The 12,202-nt window shown below is 48.2% G+C and overlaps 1 protein-coding gene across 3 annotated transcripts in view; it reads left to right on the top strand.

Moving 5' to 3' along the window:
* The first annotated feature begins 5,336 nt into the window (after nt 1-5,336).
* NAP1L4 (nucleosome assembly protein 1 like 4) overlaps nt 5,337-12,202 on the top strand; it is a 46,818-nt gene continuing 39,952 nt past the window's right edge. Inside the window, exon 1 of one of the 3 annotated variants that reach the window (XM_037838370.1) lies at nt 5,337-5,413. The gene's annotated coding sequence lies outside the window, so the exon portion shown is untranslated. Of the gene's footprint in view, nt 5,440-5,792; nt 6,243-12,202 lie in introns of those variants that run through there. The other 2 variants (XM_037838369.1, XM_037838371.1) reach the window with 2 other exon arrangements.

Raw genomic sequence — 12,202 nt, 5'->3', positions numbered from 1 at the left:
AATATTTCTTTTTATCCTTTCCCTTGGTCCGATCACTTTCAGCCCAATGTTTCAACATCCTCCCCAATGGACTATCCAGAGGAATGTTCCCGGAGGACCCTACAGCTACCCCCTTCCCTTTATCCCCAGCTGGTTGACTGCCTCTCCCCATTCTGAGTCTTGTCTGGGTGTCTTTCCCTTAGGCTCAGCCTCAGACTCAACAGAATGTCCCCACCACCAAGGTAATACTTAATAGTCCTTTTTTCTTACCTTGGTCTGTAAACAGAGTTACCTGGTGGCTGCGAGGCACGTTTTTCTTTTCCCTTTTCTTGTCCACAATTGGCAGACCTAAGCATCTGATCGCGGGTCTCACCAGCAGTCAGAGGTGGGCTCCCAACGACGGAGTCCGAGACCGCTCAAACGGCAGGGCACGCCTTCCCTTCTTCCATCCCGGGGGTCCTCCTCGATCCTTCGGATCCCAGAGGAGCCCCCAAGAAATTGTGAGAAACAAGCACTATTCCTAAAAGGAATAAACGCTCACCCGATTGTGGAGAAGAAAAGAATTTATTCACGATCTTGCAAGAACAGGTGCCCAACCAAAATGGGAGGCTTGGCGCACAGAACAATAGACCCAGCAGTATTTATTCCCTAAGCCTAACCGCAAGTCCCTCCCCTGTTTCTCCAGTGGCTGGATGCTCCAGAGGTTACATTCTATTCCACAAGCCTAACTAGCCCAGCAAATTTGAAACATTCAGCCCCATGAAATTGGAAACATTTGAAAAAAAGTCTCCTGTGCAAACTTGAAACATTTGAAACAAGTCTCCATCCCTCTTTCCTTTGTTCTTTAACTGCAGAGCCAGTCTGAGCTAGTTTGGTAACAACTTATGAAGCTATTTTAGTAACCTCTACCCCCCCCCCCACCTTGCAAGGACAGTGGGCGGATAAACAGGAGGACCAGCCACAGATTATAGCCTGGCTTCTTGTCCCTCTGCCATTCCCCTGAGCTGCCCCTACCCTGTGTGAAAGCTAAACTTAATCTAATTCTCACAATATGAATAGGACATTCTGCTCGAGACCCACCGCGTGGGCGTCTCGTTCCCCTTTCTGCTGTAGCTCACTGTGAAAACGCCGTATGTGGGCAAAGGACTCAGGGTGGGGTCCTTGGCGTCCCCGAGCCCGTCGCTCCCAGGACAAATGAGGATACCGAGGCTTGGCCTGCCCCCCAGCCCCCTTGGCCCCCAGGAACCTCCGTCAGGCAAATTCCTGCCCTGTGGCCCCTGCTTTGGCTCGCCTCCCAGCAGGGTTCCCCAAAGGGCTCCCTTCAGGGACATGAGACACCCTGGCTATCCGTAGGGCCCAGAAGGCTCTGTGGCACTCGCCGCCCAGCTTCTGTACCTCTGTGCCCTCTGCCCACAGCACACGCCTACCCCTGCCCTGCTGGCCACTGCCCCGGTTCTCAGGAATCTGCCCCAACCCCCCCCCCCACCCCAAGACTTGCTGATGGTGGGGGCAGGTAAGGGAGCAGGTGGGGAGAGGCACGCACAGCTGTCAAGGCTGGGGATAGGCAGGGATGGGGCAGCGGCCAGGAGGGGGCGAAGAAGTCCCCACAGAGGTGACCATCCAGCTGGGCCCAAGTGGCAGGAGGGAGCCGGCAAAGGAGGATGTGGTCAGAGGGCTTTGGCATCACTGACACCCCCAAGAAGTTTGCTCTCAGGTCCAGGGGACCCTCCTCCAAGCCCAAAGGAACAGGGCCTCAAGAGGGCAGGGTCTCTGGGGTGATGAGAAAGTTCTGGAAGCAGACGGAGGAGAGGGTAGCCCGACACTGGGAATGTAACTAATCCCACCGGATGGTGTTCTTGGGAGCGGCTGAGATGGGAAAGTTTATGCTGTAAGATGTTAACCATAATTTTAAAAAGAGAGAGACTACAGAGGAAGGCAATTAAACTCAGGACATGATCCTGGATGCATCTACTAACAGAGGAAAAAAGGCCTGAAAGGATATTATTGGCACACATGAAAAATTGGAATACAGATTGTAAGCTTTATATCTGTTCAATTTCTTGAATGTGATAATTATACTTAAGGTTGTCACATAAGCGAATACCCTTGTTTTGTAGGAAAGGTACATAAGAGTATTAAAAGGTAAAGGAGCATGATGCCTACAATCTACTCTCAAGTGTTTAGAAAATAGATAGACGGATGGATGCATGGATGGACAGATAGACTGTTTTTGTTTTCTTGGCTGCTCAAGCAAATGCCAGGCAATGGGTTGGATCAAACAACAGGAATTTATTAGCTTGCAGTTGGGAGGCTAGGAGAAGTTCAAATCAAGGCGATACTTTCTCCGCGAAGACTGGGGTTCAGGGGCTGGCTGGGGCGACCCCTGCTCCTCAGCTTGTCACGTGGCTGCAGGCATGGCAGCCTCTCCCTTCTATTCTGGGCTCCACTGACCTTCAGCTTCCTGCTTGCTGCTGCTTTCTCTCTCTCTATCTGAATCTCATTTTACTTATAAAAGACTCCAGTAATCGGATTAAACCCATCCTGACTGAGGTGGGCCACACCTTAACAGGGGCGACCTCATCAAAAGGTCCTACTTACAATGGGTTCACACCCACAGGAAAGGATTAAGTTTAAAAACATGTTTTTCAGGGTATATCCAGCTCCAAACCACCACCTAGACAAGTCAGTAGGATGACATAACAAATGTGACAAAATGCTCAAAGTTGGCGTTTGGGTAGGCAGTATGTTTGAATTCTGTATTATTTTCTTTATTGCTTGCAACTTTCCTGTAAATTTGAAATTTGTTCAAAATGAATTAAAAAAAAAAAAAAAAACAAGAACCCACAAGGGACTAGCCTGGATGTATGCGTGCACATGTGTATACGTGTTCACGTATGTCTGTGTGTGTGGACAGCTGCAGGTGTGCACAGCTGAGTTCCTGACCCCCAGCCTGGGCCCGAAGGCTTCTCCAGGTGGTGTCCAGCCACAGGCAGACCCGGAAGCAGGCTGCAGGCCCCAGTGGTCTTGACATGGGCTGCCCGGGCCTGTGCCGGAAGGCCGTTCATTCTCAACACACTGACTTGTAAGTAGAGCCTTGGGGGAGCTGACACCAAGCCAGGGGTTCCAAGGCCTGGCGGTCCCCATCCTTCCCCACGCAGGGCCAACCCCAGCATCAGGCGGTCCCCTCGCCTAGCCTTGTGCTGGCTCATTCCGCTAGAATGAGGGAGAGCAGGGGTTTGGCCCCAGGGTTCTGATCCCGGAACCCCTGCCCTTTCCCTGCCCTTTTATCCCTGTCCCCTGCTGCAAAGCCCAGGGCTGCCTCGGCACGCTCCACGTCACCTGGGGAAAGCTCTGGTGGGTGTCATCCACGGGCTGCAGCAACAAAGTGCCATCGACCAATTGGCTTTAACCCGTAGAAATGTGTTCTCTCACGGTTCTGGAGATCCAAAGTCCAAAACCAAGGTGTCAGCAGGGCCACGTCCCTCTGAAGTCTGCAGGATTCTGGCGGGGGCCTGTGGGCCATCCATAGTGTAAGTGACCGTCTGTCTCTGTCACACGCCATCTCTCCCTCTGTCTCTGCATCAGTCGTCTGTGTCTGTTCAAATTACTTTTAAGGACACTAGTCACGGTGGATTGTGGATCTGGCCGCCCTAATCCAGACTGGCCTCATCTAAACTAATCACATCTTCAAAGAGCCTGTTTACAAACGAGTTCACATGACCAGGTCCGAGGTTGGTACTTGAACATGTCTTTGGGAGGACACAATTCCATCCCAATACCCACCTTCCCACCAATGGCTTGAGTGACCCTGGGGAGAGGCTGCCCACCTGGCCTGGCTTACCTCATGGTAACCTCAGGGGGCTTCAGCCGCCTGGGTGCCACCCAAGGGTTCTCCAGGCATCGCCCGCTACCTGACTTCCAGGTACGGCTTCAGAAGGATTTGAGTCTTTATTAAATAGGAGGAGAGACCCTCAGACCTGTAAATGCTTGGATTCTTTTCTTTTGTAGTTTTCTTGTTGCTTGTATTCTCTGCCCCCTCCCCAAAAGAAAAGCATGATCACTACAGAAAAATCAGAAAATCCAAAGAAGGCAAACAGGAATGGAGGTCCCCACCCCCTCAGAGGGGGGCAATGCTGAGCTCCCCCATGGGAGTCAGGCCTGGGCAGACACTCATCCCCGGAGATTTCACCCTACTGTGATGTCTTTAACAATCCCCAACCATGAGCCTGTAGATGTTGCCAAAATATGGTTATAAACAGCACAGAACAGGAATCATTTGTCAAAAAAAATGAATTAGAAGTTGTTGCGAAAGGAGCCCACCCAAAGAAAGACAAAATTTCCGGAAACAATGGACAAAAATAAAGACCCACAACCTTCACTGTAGAGCAGGAAATTAACCAACCTCAAGAAGTGGGGACATAAAAGTATGATTTTCCGACCATATTATCATCTTGCCCAAGTTGCTTTTAGCTCAATGCTTTTCTACTGCTGGTGTGATGCAGGCAGGCTGGAGCCGGTTGGGTCTCCTGGCAAAACCCCAACCTCCACTCCCCACCCCGGGGGCGAGCTGGAAGGCCCCCTGAGGGGGCTGGACAGGGCTGGGGAGGCAGGGTCACCTGCCCAGGACACACAACACAGCACACACACACACCTCCCAGGCCCCGTCAGGGCCCCACCCGAGGGCCGGGCGACCCTTGTGGTCCGCCCCGGGCGCTGAGCGCACAGAGGGGCCCGGGGTCCCCACTGTTGCGGAGTGGGCGGGGCCCCGTCCCACCTAGGGCGCAAGAAGGAAGCGACCCCAACCTGGGGCCTAACGGACGAACGGGAGAGAAACGGAGAGGAGCTCGGCTCCCAGCACGGGGAGCGGGAGGGCTGGAAGGACAGGATCCGACGAGCGAAACCCTGAAGGCACGAGGAGGGGCTGGCGGAGGGGGACGGCAGGGGAGGGGGATTCGCTCTGGGCGGCCGGCGGGGCCCCGGGGCAGGAGGGCCGGGTCAGAGGAGGCGACGAGGAGGTGGCAGGAGGGCCAAGTGGCGGGGCCGAGGGCGACCCACAGCCGGCGACCCGAGGCCCAGTGGCGCCCAGGCCCAGGGACTCGGCCCCGCCGGGCGCCCCACGTGGGTCTCCATAAAGCAGCGGCGGGACGCGCGCGGCTGCCCCACGCCCTCGTTTGCATACGGGGCGCGCGCTGCGAGCGCAGCTCCTCGCGGCTCCCTCCCTGCGGCCCCCTGATTGGCCGCGGTCCGCACCCCTGACGCGCGCCGCCCGCCCAATCGCAGCCCCTTTTGCTGGACGGAGGCGGAGCCAGGGCGCCACCGGGGGAGGGCACGGGCGGAGCTCGGCCAATGGGAGGCGGCGTTGTTGGCGGCCACGGCGGCGCAGCAGCCCGAGTGAGGGGAGCCGCGGTGCCGCCGCTGCCGCAGGAGGCGTGAGGTGCGGAGACGGAGGCCTCGGGCCGGGTAACGGCGCGCCCGGGCGGGCGGGGCGCGCGGGGCGGCGTCCATGGGGCCGGGGCGGGCCGCGGGGCGCCATCTCGGGAGGCCGCGGCGGGGCTCTCGGCGGCGCCAGGGGCGGGGCCCTCGCTTCTCTGGGGAAGCGGCCCGGGGCCGGCGGTCGCCGGGAAGGCGGGCGGGGACCAGGCGGCCCCTCCCCGCGCCCCCACTCGGGCCGCTGAAGGTCAGGCGGCGGCTTTCTTCTCCTTCCGGGCGGCCTCGCGGCGGCGGCCCCCTGCCCGGGCCGGCTCGGGGAAGGCGGTCCTGGCGCCGGGGAGCGCGCAGCCGCCTGCGGGGCGTCCCGGGGGGGCGGAGGCCGGGGCTCCCTGGTGGCTCCCTCCCCGCCCGGTGCCGCGTGTAGTCAAATCTCCCGCGAACTCCAGCAGGCGCACGTGCGCTGCTGGAAAGCCAGGCCCGCCGAGCTCCGGGCCGCGGCGGCTGTTCCTTCAGGCTTCGCGTCTCCATGGTGGGGAGGGGACGAGACCAACGCTCCCCGAACTCGAGTTTTAACCGCAGCGCGGCTGTGGTCGTCCGTGGTGGCTGAAACCCGGCGAACAATGGGGTTTTCTTTCTCAAATTCGCTTGGGTTGCAGGCTTGTGTGACAGGGAGATAAAGACCTTTGTGTTGATTTTAGCTGTTGTTGGGCGCTCCATAGCCAGAAAGAGGCGCCGGGCAGCATGTGCTCCGCTAGAGAAAGGGCTCGGTGTCTGTCATCTCAGACCGACTAGTGAGCTGACTAAACTTGGGCGGACTGGATTACCCGGTAAAGGTAGGCATCAGGTCTGTTTTACTACTTAGAACAGCCCTTTAGAAGAGAAAAACATTTCTTTCCTGTCAGAGCAGGGAAATTCCAGGCATTTTTTCCCCTTCAGAGAGGGTGGGAGAAGTACACTTTTGTTCTGAAAGAGCCTTTAATCCCCAATCACTTGTTGTGTGCTTTATCTGGCGATTAAGCCACTTGTTTTTTAACCCCTTTCTCCTTTTCTGAATACTTTTGGTCATGTCACAAAGGATTGCCTGGTGGTGGGAAGATTTGCGTCTTTCACAATTTTTGACTCAACAGTAAAGTCCGAGCTGATGAGGCAGCCCGTCTTTAGGGTCAGTAATTCTGATTCCAGCATTGAAAGTCGTTAGATCTCTGACGTTGTCACATTACCCATAAGGGTGAAGGTGGAGCAGGTCTGTTCTTTTCATGTTCTTAAAGGAATCTAATCCAGAAAAGGTTAGGACACATTGGTCTGGACTTTGGTTCCGGTACTTTCTAAGACTTGACAATAATCTCTGCTCCATCTTCCTGCACTTAAAATGGTATACCATATAAAAACAGGCTTTTGAAATTCTCTTCTGTTAAAAATGTACCGTATGTAGAGTAAGCTAGGAAGTGTTTTTTTAAGTCATTGTCTTCCTGCAGTAAAGACAGTTCCCTTTAATGATTAATGTTTATTGTCTGCCATGTGCCAGGGGTTATTCCAAACACTTGACATGTGTTAACTGATTTCATATAATCTGGTAACCTGTGAGAGAGACACTACTATTTTCCCCATTTCGCTTACCAGGAGAGTAAGGCCCTGGGAGATTAAGAATAATGACTTGTCCAAGGTGACATCGTTGGGATTAAAACCTAGGGGGGTTTTGTCCAGAACCAGTGTGGTGCCTCCACTGGTAACTCCACTGGTTTTGTTCAGTTTGTTTGTTGTTGTTGTTGTTTGTAACTTTGTCTAGGTTTCCTGCTTTTGTGGAGGGAATGAAAAAATGGTTTAATGGAGAGGTAGGTTTTCATTATTGCACTAAGCCTCACTGAAGTCTAGATTATGAGGATTTGAGGTGGTTGATCTTTACCAGCTCAAAATTTGGTGATTCCATGTAAGACCAGGCACGTACATAGTAGACTCAGGAGATTATTTCAGATTCGGAGAATAAATAACATGCAAGTGTAAAATGAGCTTCAGGGGAAGGGAGGCGGTGATAAAATAGGGAAATAGTCCAAAGATTAAATAAGTGAGAATAAGGAAGAGGGCGATGGTTTAAAAACCAGAGTTATTTAGTAGTTTAGTTGTTGAGGGGAGCTGGCAGGAGAAAGAAACCCCAGGAGGTGTTTTCTCAATTTATTATCTGCTTCCTTCTTTTGGCTAAGAAAAAGTTTCTCTTTCATCTTTTGAAGATGAATTACCCTATTTCTTCTAAGAATTGAAAGGAACAATCAAGGATGAGGCCTTGTTGGTCAGTAAAAATACTATTTCAAAACTTAATTTCCTACAGAATCATCGTGATAGAAGGGTCTTGTGTTATGGCTGAAGTAGCCTTTCCGAGTTTACTTTGGGGCACCTTCATTCGCATTTTACTTTTCTCATCTTGTATGATTTCATGAATCATTTTAATACTTTACTGCTGTCTGGCTTAAATAGTTGTTATGACACATATGTTAGCAGTCTTTTTTTTTTCTTTTTTTGTTGGTCAGTGTTACTGATTTAAACTGTCTGCACTTATCTGTACCAGCGTATTATAACATCCCAGTACTTCTGTTGTGAATTATGGTATATGAGCTTTGAATCTTGAACTATTTTTCAAAACCAGTATAGAATAGTGTTTGGAGAAATTGATTGGATTCCTTGTAATGGCTGACTATGGCTTTCAGGTTTGATAACCTTGTAAAACTAAATTCTGAAAAGGACGCAGATATTTTAGGAAGCCATCCTCTAAACCTGCATAGGGTATTTGGGTTTTGTGAATTGGCCTTAGTTGTTGGGCTTGTGGTATTCTGAGCTTAGAGATTTTTAGCTGTGTGACTACTTCATGCGTTACAGGGATTAAGCATTTGAAGATGGAATGTGTTTCATCACTACATTGCAGTCAGTAAATTTGAACTTGAATCTATAAGATACATTCACTACCTCTCCAGAGTTTTAGCACCCCCTGTTGAGGGCACATTGGTTTCCTGTTATCTGCAGTTCTCTGACTGCTGGGATGGGAACCCAGTTTTTCTTCTCCTGAGGAGGTGCTCATTTCTAGCCTCCCGAAGAGACGCTGTATAAATGGCCAACTGGGGTTCAGAGTTAATTTTTTGAGGTGTTATCTTTCCTTACCTTTGGTTGTCTGCATTTCCTGTATTAGTTTAAAAACTGGGTTTTTTTTGTTTTTTGAGCTTATGTTGTATTTCCAAGTGTTGTGCCAGAGAACTTAAATTGTTTGTTTGTGGGCAAGAGAGTGATTTAAATTCCCAAGGGAGGAGGAGGCCACATCTGCATGAGATGTGGGGCTGCTTGCTCTGGCACCCCAGGGTGGCTGTTGCTTGAGAACGTCAGCCACCAGGAGCTTGTCAGGATTTTAGAAAAGTTGTGGGTTTACAGAACCATTGTACATAAAATACAGGATTCCCATACACCACCCCACCACCAACACTTGAATTGGTGTGGAAAATTTGTTACAATTGATGATGGCACTTTTTTGTAATTCAATTTTTTTAAGAGTAGTTACATTTGTTACAATTGATGAAAGATTATTAAAGTAGTGCTATTAACTTGTTCATAGTTTACATAGGGGTATTTTTCTCTCATATTCCCAATCTGTTTTGGTTTTTTTTTTTTCATGTATGTCTTTATTTTACTACTCATCTACCCTGGATAACTGGATTTACTACCATCTACCCTGGATTTACTGGATAAAGGCGGTGTCAGTCCTAAGGTTTTTGCAGTCACATGGTCACAAGATAAAAACTATATGGCTATACCATCATTATCAAAGATGAAGGCTAACATTTTCAGTATTCCTTCTGGCTACTCTAATACACTGGAAACGACAAAGAAATAGAGTCAGTGGTTATAAACATCTGTCAAATCCTAACTTCTCCTTTATGACTCCTCCCACTCATTTGGTCATTCTTTCAATCTTCAGGGATATCTGGGCAAAGACTATTCTAACTTCTTCGTGCTGAAAAGGGGTATCAATGTTATGGGATACGGGAATGACACTAGTTGATGTTCTGGGAGAGACTGGTACCTCTAAGTTTCAAGCTTATCTGGCATAGGAACAACCTGCAGGTTTTAAGTTTCTGAAACAATAAACTTGTTAAGTAAAGCTTCTGTAGAGTCTTAGATAGATCCTAGGATATTCTTTAGGATTTTCAGGAATATTGTTGGTTGGGGCTTGACATACTGTGGCAAATTGCAGTACCTGGCTGAAGCTTGCATATGAGTAACTTCCAGAATGACCTCCGGGCTCTGTTTGAAATCTCTCAACCACTGAAATTTTATTTTGTTTCTTTTCTTTTCCCCTTTTTGGTCCAGAAGGCATTGTCAATCCCACAATACCAGGGCCAGGCTCCTCCCTGGGAGCCATGTCTCATGTTGCCAGGGAGACTTACACCTGGGAGTTGTGTCTCACCTAGGGAGGAGGGGTTTGGTTTATTGGGATTTTGATTTGGGGTTGCTATCTCAAGATTACTTACTTGCTGTTTATTTAAAGGAAAGTGTTTTTTAGGCTCATATTACTTAGTTTGATTATGCCACAACCAGGGTGATTTTAGAAGTAGAAAGTAGCCAGTACGGCATCACTGCTGAAAATTGTTCTGCTGTGATTTCCACTGATTCCTTGGGGTTCAGCAAAGTCGTTTGTTTGCCCTTTACCTCCCTAAACTAGAATTGTATATTTTTTAGACTTTGTAGCATCTTCTATGGATTTGAGCACATACTTCTTCTTGTTGGAAAACCCTTATCGCAGAGTAGATAATGAAGAATTTTGTTTGACTTTAGTGAAATTTTTAAGAAATAGTGATGTAGATTTAATTGTTTTCATATGCTCGTCAGTGGTTTCCTACTCTGCCCTCTTAAGAGAAAGCAGGGCTGCTATACTTCGTCTGCCATCAAATTTTAAATTTTGTGAGTGTTTAGTAGCAAGAGAGGCCATGAATTTTTGTGGTGTGGAAACTACAAGTATCACTTTATCACCTTGGCCTTTTGAGCTTGACCACTCACTGTCGAGCCTTAAATTTGTTCTTAGAAGTATATTCTGTCAGTTTTTGTTACCAAATGTCAGTTCTGGGTCCTTGGGTCTTGTCTTCAAATATATATATTCATTCATTCCATGTGAACCCATTAATCAGGCAGAGATTTATTGGCCACCTGTCTCAGGCCAAGCCCTATGCTGGGGAATAATAATGAAGACTTAGTAACCGACCCACACCCCATACACACACACACCCCCATACCTATCACCTAGCTTCAGTAATTATCTGTTTGCCAATCTTAGTTATCTATAAGCAGATAAATGTAATTTTTTAAAATTAAAATTTTTGGATAAATGCCAGAAAAGAAAAAGGAAGTACATACATACCAAATGAACCTTTGGGGGTTAGGGAAGTTTTATCTGAGAAACTGATACCTTAAATCTGATTGAAGTTAATTTTAAATTAAGGACTACTGTAAGAATTTCGGATCTGGACAACCACTTTTATTTATTTTTTTAACAGCTAAGAGATGGCAAGTATAAATGAAGGGTTTGTTGAACAAGGAAACTTTCCATTCATTTGGAAACTGACATAAATTGTTTGGTGGTTTACTTTAGGATAAGTTTTCACCTACCTGCTGGTGTAGTTAATCCAACACAGTTAACCAGCTTTTAGTACTAGGGAGCGTGACTATGGACTGCTTCTGTAGACTACTTGAGGAGGTTGGTGATCTGGGCGTTACCTTGAGGCTGGGGCTGCCCCCAGGCTCCAGGTACTGACCAGGTTATGTGGCTGGAGCCTTTGGATACCTTACAGGGTTTTCCTGATTATTAGAGCAGGTTGTTCTTCTGCCCGTTTTGAGATGGTCCTAGCTAAACCACGATCTAGAGCTCTTGGAGGATTTGTACCTGTGCCCCACAGCTGGTTAGACTGCCACCCCTCAGCTCTGTGGGTGAGCCCATTATGCTGGAGAGTTCCTAAATGAATGTGACTTATAGACTATGGTGAAATTCCAGAGGGTTTGGTACAGGCATATCGGTTGCGTTTAAGTTCTTTCTGATCATTCAGTTAGCTCATGCAAAAATACTTAGGAGCACTTAGGACCTTTGACTTACATTAAGAGAGATAATAAACATATAAAATTTAGAGGCTGTGTAGGGTGACTGTACCCCTCAGCTTACTTCCTCTTTTTTCCTCAGAGTTGCCCAATTTGAAATTAAATGGTTATTCTAGCTAAGATACTAAATGTTTTCAGTGAAAATTTAGGGATTTAAAGTTACGTTGGGTAATATAACTACAAAAATTAAAATCTTGTTTCCCCATGGAAACAGTTATTCTGTTTAGAGTAAAAATAAATTAATATATAAGTAAAAGCAGACCGCTGGTTTGGGTAAGTGTAGGGATTTGCGTGTCAAGCCAATTTTTAAAATTGTAGACTAAGTCCCAGTTTTTGACCGTGGGAGGGAAATGTAGGCTATTCTTTTGTATGGTATCCCTTTCATATTTTGACTTGATTGCATTTTAGGAATGGGAGAACTTTCCTGATCAGGCTATTTTTCTCATCTCTGCATGTTGGGTTTCTCCTTGTAACTTTTTATTTTAGCAGTCTTTGAAATTGCTAAACAAAAGTAAACAAAGGCCGTCCTTGTAATGATGAAACTTGACTAATTAAACTCTAGCTGTTTATAATGTCACTTTACATTTTCCTTATATAAAGGGAGCAGTGTTTGAAGGAACTCGCTGGGATGGTTTCACATCAAGCTATAGGTAGAATAATCTATGTTCTA

The sequence above is a fragment of the Choloepus didactylus genome, chromosome 6 (assembly GCF_015220235.1).
Source record: "Choloepus didactylus isolate mChoDid1 chromosome 6, mChoDid1.pri, whole genome shotgun sequence".
Classification (NCBI taxonomy): domain Eukaryota; kingdom Metazoa; phylum Chordata; class Mammalia; order Pilosa; family Megalonychidae; genus Choloepus; species Choloepus didactylus.
This window is presented reverse-complemented; position numbering and strand designations above follow the sequence as displayed.